This window comes from Etheostoma spectabile, chromosome 2, assembly GCF_008692095.1.
Source record: "Etheostoma spectabile isolate EspeVRDwgs_2016 chromosome 2, UIUC_Espe_1.0, whole genome shotgun sequence".
NCBI lineage: Eukaryota > Metazoa > Chordata > Actinopteri > Perciformes > Percidae > Etheostoma > Etheostoma spectabile.
In genome coordinates this window covers 4,801,509-4,811,835 of record NC_045734.1, presented here as the reverse complement: position 1 = coordinate 4,811,835, position 10,327 = coordinate 4,801,509, and the positions used below count along the sequence as shown (strand labels likewise).

The 10,327-nt window shown below is 44.5% G+C and overlaps 1 protein-coding gene across 27 annotated transcripts in view; it reads right to left on the bottom strand.

Annotated features, from left to right (window-relative positions):
* Positions 1-10,327, bottom strand: part of rims1b (regulating synaptic membrane exocytosis 1b) — a 174,675-nt gene that overhangs the window by 49,140 nt on the left and 115,208 nt on the right. Inside the window, exon 1 of one of the 27 annotated variants that reach the window (XM_032526921.1) lies at positions 4,818-4,873. The exons of the other annotated variants lie outside the window; for them this stretch is intronic. The gene's annotated coding sequence lies outside the window, so the exon portion shown is untranslated. Of the gene's footprint in view, positions 1-4,817; positions 4,874-10,327 lie in introns of those variants that run through there. 27 annotated transcript variants of the gene reach the window in all.

Genomic DNA, 10,327 nt, shown 5'->3' with positions numbered 1-10,327 from the left:
GGGGACTCCATAGTTCTGCTGGGGGACTTCAAAGCACAGTGGGCAATGATGGAGATACTTGGAGAGGCGTGATTGGAGGAACGGCCTCCCTGATCTGAACCAGAGTGGTTGTCTGTTGGACTTCTGTGCTAGTCATGGATTGTCCATAACACACCATGTTCGAACACAGGGATGCTCATAAGTGTACGTGGTACCAGAGCACCCTAGGCCAAAGGTCAATGATCGATTTATAAATCGTTTCATCTGATCTGAGGCCGTATGTTTTGGAACTCGGGTGAAGAGAGGGGCAGAGCTGTCAAACTGATCAACATCTGGTGGTGAGTTTGGTCAGGGGAGGGGGAGGACTCTGGACAGACCTGGTAAGCCCAACGCGTAGTGCGGGTAAAGTGGAACATCTGGAGGAGGCCCCTGTCCGACGGACTTTCAACTTACACCTCCGGCAGAGCTTTTCGTGCATCATGCTTGGGGGGCTGGGGGCATTGAACCTGAGTGGACAATGTTCAAAGTTTCCATTGCTGAAGCTGCGGCGGTGAGCTGTGGTCTTAGGGTCTTAGGTGCCTCAAGGGGCGGTAACCCACAAACACCTTGGTGGACACCGGTGGTCAGGGAAGCCGTCCGACTGAAGAAGGAGTCCTTCCGGGATATGTTATCCCAGAGGACTCCGGAGGCAGTTGTAAGGTCCGACGGGCCCGAAGAGCTGCAACCTCTGCCGTGACAGAGGCAAAGCCGCGGGTGTGGGAGAAGTTGGTGAAGACATGGAGAAGGACTTTCGTCTGCCACCAAGGTGCTTCTGGAAAACACGTTCGCCACCTCAGGAGGAGGAAGCGGGGACTCATCCAAGCTGTATACCGTAAGGATGGGACGTTGTTGACTCAACTGGGAGGTAATAGGGCGGTGGAAGGAGCACTTGAGGAACCCTAAATCCAGCTGACACGTCCTCTGTGGTAGAGGCAGAGCTGGAGGATGATGGGGGATTGTCGTCAAAATCCCTGGTGGAGGTCGCTGAGGTAGTCAAACAACTCCACAGCGGCAAAGCCCCAGGGATTGATGAGATCCGTCCCGAAATGCTGAAAGCTCTGGGTGTGGAGGGGCTGTCTTGGTTGACACGCCTCTTCAACATGCGTGGAAGTCTGGGACGGTGCCTAAGGGTGGCAGACCGGGGTGGTGGTTCCCCTCCTCAAAAGGGGACCAGAGGGTGTGTGCCAATTACAGGGGTATCACACTTCCAGCCTCCCTGGTAAAGTCTACTCCAAGGTGCTGAAAAGGAGGGTTCGGCCGATAGAGCAAACCTCGGATTGAACGGCGGACCATATCTTCATCTCGCAAGGATCTTTGGAGGGGCTGGGAGTATGCCAACCAGTACATGTGTTTTGTGGATCTGGAGAAGGCGTATGACCGGGTCCCCCGGGAGAAATTGGGGAGGTGCTGCGGGAATATGGGGTGAGGGGGTTCCTTCAGGGCAACAATCTCTGTATGACCAAAGCGAGAGCTGTGTCCGGGTTCTCGCAGTATAGTCGGACTCGTTCCAGGTGAGGGGTGGCCTCCGCCAGGGCTGCGCTTTGTCACCAATCCTGTTATAATATTTATGGACATGATATCGAGGCGTAGTCGGGGGGGGGAGGGGTTGCAGTTCGGTGGGCTCAGGATCTCATCGCTGTTTTGCAGATGATGTGGTCCTGATGGCGTCATCGGTCTGTGACCTTCAGCACTCACTGGATCGGTTCGCAGACGATGTGAAGCGGCTGGGATGAGAATCAGCACCTCTAAATCTGAGGCCATGGTTCCCAGCAGGAAACCGATGTAGTGCTTTCTTCAGGTAGGGATGAGTCCTTACCCCAAGGGAAGGAGTTTAAGTACCTTGGGGTCTTGTTCGGAGTGAGGGGACCATGGAGCGTGAGATTGGTAGGAGAATCGGAGCAGGGGTGCGGTATTACATTCTGTTTATCGCACCGTTGTGATGAAAAGAGAGCTGAGCCAGAAGGCAAAGCTCTCGTCTAGCAGGCAATTTTCGTTCCTACCCTCACCTATGGGCATGAAGGTTGGGTCATGACCGAAAGAACGAGATCCAGGGTACAAGCGGCCGAAATGGGTTTCCTCAGGAGGGGTGGCTGGTCTCCCTTAGAGATAGGGTGAGAAGCTCAGTCATCCGAGAAGAGCTCAGAGGAGAGCCGCTGCTCCTTCGCGTCGAAAGGAACCGTTGAGGTGGTTCGGGCATCTGAAGGATGCCTCCGGGCGCCTCTAGGGAGGTGTTCCAGGCACGTCCAGCTGGGAGGAGGCCTCGGGGAAGACCCAGGACTAGGTGGAGAGATTATATTCCAACCTGGCCTGGGAAGCCTCAGGATCCCAGTCGGAGCTGGTTGATGTGGCTCGGGAAAGGGAAGTTTGGGGTTCCTACTGGAGTGCTGCCCCCCGCGACCCGACAACGGATAAGCGGTCGAAGATGGATGGATGGATAGCGCACAAGCACAAATGTTTCAAGATAATATAACATGTGTTGTTAGTGCACAAGTTACAATGTAAGCTCAGTGTTGCATAGGAATAAAAATAGCATAGACATTCAAATAAGTCTGAGCTTGTGAACACTTGTTTAACTCCCGCATGTGGCAAACCATCTGGCATTTGGAAATGCCGAAATGAACATACAAAGTTTAAAAAACAGGTCCCCATTTCATCTGACAGGTGCCACAGCAGAAACAGTCATACAGCAAAGCAGTTTTGTGATCTATTGGCCAAAAATACGCACAAATCAGCTTCTAGTGTACTAGTCCAGTGTCCTTTCAGTGAAGTGCGGCCTGGACTGGAAGCATGCAGGAGAATGGGAAACTCATGAACAGCTGTAGTTCTCCAGCAGGGCTGAACGATTAATCGTTTTCAAATCGAAATCCAGATTTTAAGGAATGCGATGGCTCATCGTGAAGACCGCATTTATTTGAATGTGCAATATTTAGTTGAATGTCTGGTGTAACTTTTGTTAACATTTATTATCCTCTTTAATATATATTACAGTTTTGCTGGATAATGTTACATATCACAGATTGTTTAAAGAAATGTCCTATTTCTGTGGATTTTTTATTACTTATTAACATGACCGAAGGAGGTACAATATGGAGTTTAAAAAACATAAATATTAAAAATTAAAAAATTGCAAAGCGATTTGTAGTTTTAAAATCTTGTTTTTTTCTTTGTTTTGAAATCGTTCAGCCCCTCTACAGTCTAACATGCACTCAGTGCTTCAGTGTGTCTACGGGCCAGCAGAAGAAAGGAAGCTGTTCACTGCAGCCTCAGTGAAGTACATTGCACTTCTAAACTGCAGCACTACAACACTGCTGTTCAGAAAAAAAACTGCAGTCCTGTAGAATATGATGAATTTGCAAAGGTTTTGCCTTTCGCTGACAACACAAATATTAATTACTTAAATTTGGGTGCATTTTGTTCTAAAGAAGATTAAAGCATACAGTGGAGCCCCAAAAAAATGGAGGGCTGGAAGGTTTGAGAAAACAGATGGCGAGGATGCAAAGAAGACGCTCTCTCCACCCAGTGCTGGACGCCTACAGGCTAATACAAGGAAAATGCTTGGTAACCATGTCCCCCACCCACCTTTAGTCACTACCATCAACCATCATCAAACTCTGAATCAATGAGCGATGAGACCCTGCACACATATCACACACATACAAACACACACACACACACCCACACACACACACACACACGAGAGAGGGATAGGGTAAGGTTGAAAGGTTGTGTTGTCACTGAGAGACAAAGAAGAGAAAGCTCAGTAAAGGAAAGGTTAGCAAGCACACACTCAGACGCACTGTAGGGTCACAAAACAGGGATTAATCAACATGTACTAGTACGGGGGGGATACAACCTGTTTTGGTCATATTTTTCCCCCTAATGTTGCACCTTGGCGGATAAGTTGAATATCGCGATAAGCTACGTACTCAGTTCTTCATTTCTGGTGCTTTCAGTATTCTGCTAATACCCAAAAAAATTCTATTGATGTAGAACAAACAAAGGAAATAATTTCTAACATTCTGCTATTGAACAAATTGAACATTGAATTGAACATAAAAGACACCACTAGAAAAAAAAATGAGTGCATTTTAAAGGGCGGCGTCTGCAGATATTTTCTTTCAACCCAGGATACGCACCAACAGCTTGCTCAGATTTCCACCTGCCGTCACACAACTGAACTCTGGAAAAGGCAACTATCAAAGGGGGCAATGTGCAATACAAATAGGGCTGCAACTAACAATTATTTTCCTAGTAGATAATCGATTAGTTGTTTGGTCTATAACATGTCAGAAAATGATGAAAAATGACCAGGTGTTCCCAAAAGCCAAGAGGACGTCCTCACATGTTTGTTTTGTTAACAACTCAAATGTAATATTCATTCATGTAAATATATCACATACATTATATTCCAGTACTTTATATTACTTTTATCTAACATTTTTAGCTCATTATATATTTTCTCATGTTGTTATTTTATATATATGTTGATTCTAGATAGACTTACATTTTTACAATATTTTATATTAGTTGTTTCAGTAATATCAAACTTGTATTTTATACTTTTTAACGCACCCTTGGGCTACACAATGACAGTTATGCGTTTGAACTTTGAAAAACTAACTCAAAAACCTCTGAGTGTCTTTTGCGATAGGTCGCCGACTTGCAAAGAGTTTATTATTGTGCCAGTTTATGTTGCCATACGGAAAAAAAAGAAAAAAACAATGTATTGTGCAGCCCTAACATAAAACACACACATATCTATCACACAGACTTCAAATACTATAGAAAAGCAGACATACTCTGTAGTTCTTGCTGGGGCTGTCTCCATGGACGTGTCTGCGTGGGAGGTACGGGGAAGGCTGGGGCAGAGGGATAGGGACATGTCATGTGTCTGGAGTTATACAATGAGGAATGTCGTCCAGCAGGGCCGTCTCCAACTCTATCAGGATCTGAGAAGGGACAGGGAGACAAAGGGTGGAAGAGACAGATGAGTGAGCAAAAGAGAAACAGTTGTGTGGATCCACTTTGTCAGAGAGGTTTGGGCAGTCGAGACTGTGTGTCTGGGTATTCTCGGTCTCCCTTGACATGTAATGCATGAAGGAGCCTCCTGTGCAATTTCATCTGCTAGCAACAACAGACAAATGCTTAAAAGCTGCTGTGTGGTCATATATGTAATGTAAAGAACCCATAACTAAAGTTTATGAGCTGCCAAACGAGCTTTTATGAAGACAAAAGGGGATACAGACGTGAGGAGTCAGCAGAGAGAATGGGGAGTGTAATGTTTAGCCCCATGGTGGAAAGAGAATGAACTCAGGAGTTCTTCACCTGGTGCTTCAATTTATTATCAATCACATGGAAGTGCAGTATTGCAAGGGTGACTATAGCAATTCAATCTCATCCCAATGATAGACAAGATCAAACGCTATATAGCCCTGACTATCGCACCTGCACCTGCACCTGCACCTGCACCTGCACCTGCACCTGCACCTGCACCTGCACCTGCACCTGCACCTGCACCTGCACCGCCCTGCACTGCACCTGCACCTGCACCTGCACCTTGCCCAGAGGAGCCTTGGCCTCCTTCCTTTATACCAGAAGCCTCTCCACAAGACAAACCAAAGTTAATTGGAAATTAATCAAACACCATTATGTTATTTACCATTCCCAAACATTCTGGCTACATTAATACACAATATAACAACTATAATATCAAAATGAAATGTTACATGCTCAACAAGCTTCTCAAAACAGACTCTAGACACTCCTGACACACCCTGTACTAGCGGAACACTTGGAACATTCTGGGTCTTTCCTCTAAAAATTACTCCAGACTCTGTCACCCTGTTTGCCACTTCGACCTAGATCCTGCTTGAAGATGAGAACAAGTGAATGAAACCTTGGGTAACTCCACTAACCTAAAATAAAGACTTGAAACGAATTGTGTATGTGTTGTATTTATCCAACCATGATCTCTAGTCTTTTGACCGTACTTAAATGAGCTGAAATAAAATGACAAACCATGTGTTCATTGATTCAAGCCACAGCTAATGATAATACTCACGCAAACCGTCCTATGCTACTGCTCATACTAAGTTAGCATGATAAGACCTACTACCACCGTTTAAATGAACGCATGGGGTGCCCCATGACAGAGAGACTGTGGATCCGACACTAAGTTAACAATATGACCGCGTATGTGTGTTATTTTACCGACAGATAGGCTGAAACTGACATTTGGATATTTGACTTGGTAACAAAATGTTTGCTGCAAACGTAAATTAGACATAATGTTAGCCTTAGTGTCCGGATCCCCCAGTCTCCTAGTCTCTGTGCTGATTCCTCACGTCTGTATCCACTTTTGTCTTCATAAAAGCTCAGTTTTTCGGGTCAGCAGCTTATAAAAAACAAGTCATGGTTGTTTATCCTATTGTAGTAAATACCACTACAATAACGTTTAGGCATTTTTGTTGTTTGCTAGCAGACAAAATTGCCAAGGAGGCTCCTTTACGCAATACAAGTCACTGGAGAGGAAGCAGCCTACAGGAGGAGGAGGAGGCCTAACCGGTGTCAAGGTGTGAGAACAACAACCTCAACCTTAAAGGGACAAGAAAAAAAAGATGAAGGTGGACATGAGGAAGAAGAGGAGACCTCATCGGCCACTGAACATCGGGAGCCAAAGTGGAGAGGGGGAGAAGCTTCTAATACCTGGGTGTCTACATAAGTGAGGACTCAATGGAACACTTAACACCACACAGCTGGTAAAGAAGGCTCAGCAGGGGCTGTATTTTCTAGGGGGGGGGAGGTTTGGCATGTTGCCTAAGATCCTCCAACTCCTACAGCTGCATGTTTGAGAGCATCTGACCGCTGCATCACCGTGTGGTACGTCAGAGCTACTGCTATGGACCACAAACGCCTGCAGAGAGTGGTGAAGATTGCAGTACCACTGCCCTCTCTGCTGAGCATTACCACCACAGGGTCCACAGGAGAGCCGCCCCATCTCAAGGACCCCACGCATCCCCAGCACGGACTGTTCACACTTCTACCCTAGGCCGGATGTACACTGTAAAGTGTTAATCCTTTAAATTGTTTTAATTTATATATATGTACAGTATATCTTGTAGATTTTACATTGGCATTCGGTGACAGCAAAAGAAGAATTTTATTGTACAGGGAAACACGTGTCTTTACTGTGCATGTGACAGTAAAACTTTGAAACTGAAACTTTGAGAGTTGTTTTCCCTCTGGTGGGCTGGCATTCAGAGTCCATCCCTTAACACTCCTCTTCACTATCACCTCTCAGCTTCTTTCTCAAAGCTTCAGTAAAGGGCTGGAAAAGTAGCTTATGATACAGCATATACTGTATATGTAACTTATAGTATTCACTTATATTCCGTTTATTGTCCGTGAGAAAACACACATAAGATAACAGCATAAGAAATGCAGGTAATGTAGCAGCAATAGCTTATCTGCAAGTGTTAAAAATATACAAGTATATAGATATCAGTGTGTCGCACCTCTCCCAGGAATCACTCTCCTCCTCCTGGACTCGGGCTGGTCCCACACTGTGATCTCTAGCATGCGCGCTCTTGAAGTCCCGCGCGTGGAACGTGGGAATATAGGAAGGTCTGGTTCACTTGGGTTCAGCGCTCTTCTTCACTGTTTTAGTCCGCCGTTTACTCTTATCAATAGAACAAAGGCATGAACACACCAAGTTTAGATTCCAAGCATGTTTCTAACAATGACATTAAAACGGTGTTCCCTGAAAGGTCCCCACAGGCTGATTTACTATGTATTTAGCACAGGAGTTTTTTGCATAATGTCAGGTGAATATACCTGTCTTTACCCTCGGTCCGTTTTAGCACTTGTATCTATTTTATATTTTAAGTATTTCTCTTTAAAGCCACTTCTGGAAAAAAACCAGTCTTCTTGATTGGTTAGCATTTCCAGGTCTTCACTTGCACTCATGCAGTCATTGCACTGTAGCGGCACTTTCTACCTATATATATATATAGTATTATATATATATATAGTATAGTATAGTGTGACGTCACAACTGTACAGAAGTCCTGACGGCTTGTTTAAAGGCACAGTTTCTGAATACAGGCTGTGCATTTCTCTTTTATAATCACAAAATACATGGAAATCTCACTTTTTACAATAGTGACTTTTAAAATAACAAGGATGGAGATGTCAAGTTGTTGGCATTAAATACTTTTTTAACTTCATACAGCAAATTAAAACTATAAGTGAAGTAGATAGCTATCCCTCTGATTATAGTCATTACTGCTGGTATGATGTCATTTATCTGTAGTATTACTGGTGTACTGTGCGTGTGAGATGGACCCACAAATGCAAGAAAATGAATACAATGACCTTACCTCCTATCAGGCAGGAAGTACATCTTGACATAGGGGTTCCGGGGTCGTCCGTCTGGTCGGGGTGGCAGGTCTATGGCTTGAAGGACGTTGACGATCAACTGATGGCCCACTTGTCGTACCACAGCTTCACCTGTAAAAATGTGTGAAGATCGTTAGCCTCATGCATGTTTATATCCATTCACATGAACCACATGTCTCTCTTTTCAGATACTCACAGATAGCTGTCCAGGCAGTACCAGAGGAAGGTCTCGAAGGGTCCCGGGGCTGGTAGGGGATCACTGATATCGAGGGAGGTCCATCTTTTGCGACTCAAAGAACTGGAGCCTGCTGTTATAGAGAAAACAGTTGTTAGAAATCAGAAAAAAAGCAGTCAACCCCAAAATGTAGACTAGAGCACACTTTGAAGACTTAGTCTCTCCAGATAAATACTTGTAGCCATATACAGCCAACAAAGCAGCACCATAAACACTTACTAGATTCTAGAGGAGGGGGGAGACTCTGGGATTCTGGGATGTCTCGTTAAAAAGCAAAAGAGAGTCAGTGAGTTCTTCAAATGTACAGAATAGCAGTACTTAAGATACTTTAGGATGCACAGTCGGGACTTTTGTAAACATTCATTGAAGAATGAGTGAAAGATTTATGTCGACAAACAATTGTATGGTAGAAGAAGATTGAGCAGTCAATCAAATACACGTTTACACGTTAAACGGTTAGGGTAGTAGAGGAGAAAAGGATAGCTGGAAAAAGGAATTTATCTTTGGATCTAGGTTTTAGGAAGACGTGAGGGGAAGGGGATCCACCCATTAAATCACTACTTACGATATGCTCTATATCTTTTCTCAAGAAGTTTGGACATAATTCGGTGGATAGATCTTTGAGATAAAGGAAGGAGACATATCAAAAGTGTTGTCAATGCCATGTTAAGTACTTTAATGATAATATGTGTGATGACGTTACTCTTACCCTAAGGTCTTGAAACAACATTTCCACTTGAGGTTCAGCCTGGATTCAAGGATAATGTGTACACTTCTTTCTTAGTTGCCCTGGCAACGATTCCCATTACTGCAGCACCTCGTCACCTGGAACCAAGATGGCCGACATACATAATGATGATCCAGCCTGAGGCTATCTCGCAGTTCATTTGATTAGAAAAACTAACACAGACTGTACATCTTGAAGTCAAACTGAAATTTAAATTCTCTTCATTTTTGTTGTGAGGAAATATAAACCACAATGCTAATGCAGCTATTATGCATGTTTTAAGAGAGATAAAACTGGTTTGGAATATTTGTGGAAATGAATAACTTTAAGTCTGAGTGGGTGCTTCTTTTCAAACAGTTGGAAAGCTGAAGTTGCTATCAACAGTGCACTGTTTTCTGGAGATTGTCACACTTTGTGTAACCTACAAAAAGACATTTTGGACTTGTGTGGCTATCAGCTGAAAGCGATTTAAGCTGTCTCACCTTTATAACATTCAACGTGCAATATGTAAGCTGCTAGTTTCTTTCCACTCAGAAAGTGCAAGCTAACAAGCAAGGCTAAATAGCTTCACTTAGAAAGTGGAAGCTAGTTCTATGCTTGCCAATGTTAGCACTGATTCCCCCTGGATATTACTCTTTGTTTGGGCTATTTTAACTACTGCGAGTCATCTACAGCTCCTGCACACTATAGAACAATGTTTGCACCTGCTCGTAGGTGTCCCAACATCTGCAAGGCTGCCTTTCTTGACTTTGGTGATGAAGGCCCCGAGTCTCCCTGCTCTGTCATCTTCCCTCCTACCACCTGCACACAAAGGAGAGAAAGGAGAATGAATGAATCTATATCGACAAGGTTTCTTTTTCGAGGATTTATCAGGTGCCGCCGCAAGTTCTGCCATTTTCGTCCAGATGTCCCTCACCTTCCGCTTTCTTTGTGTTGGCATTCTAACCTCC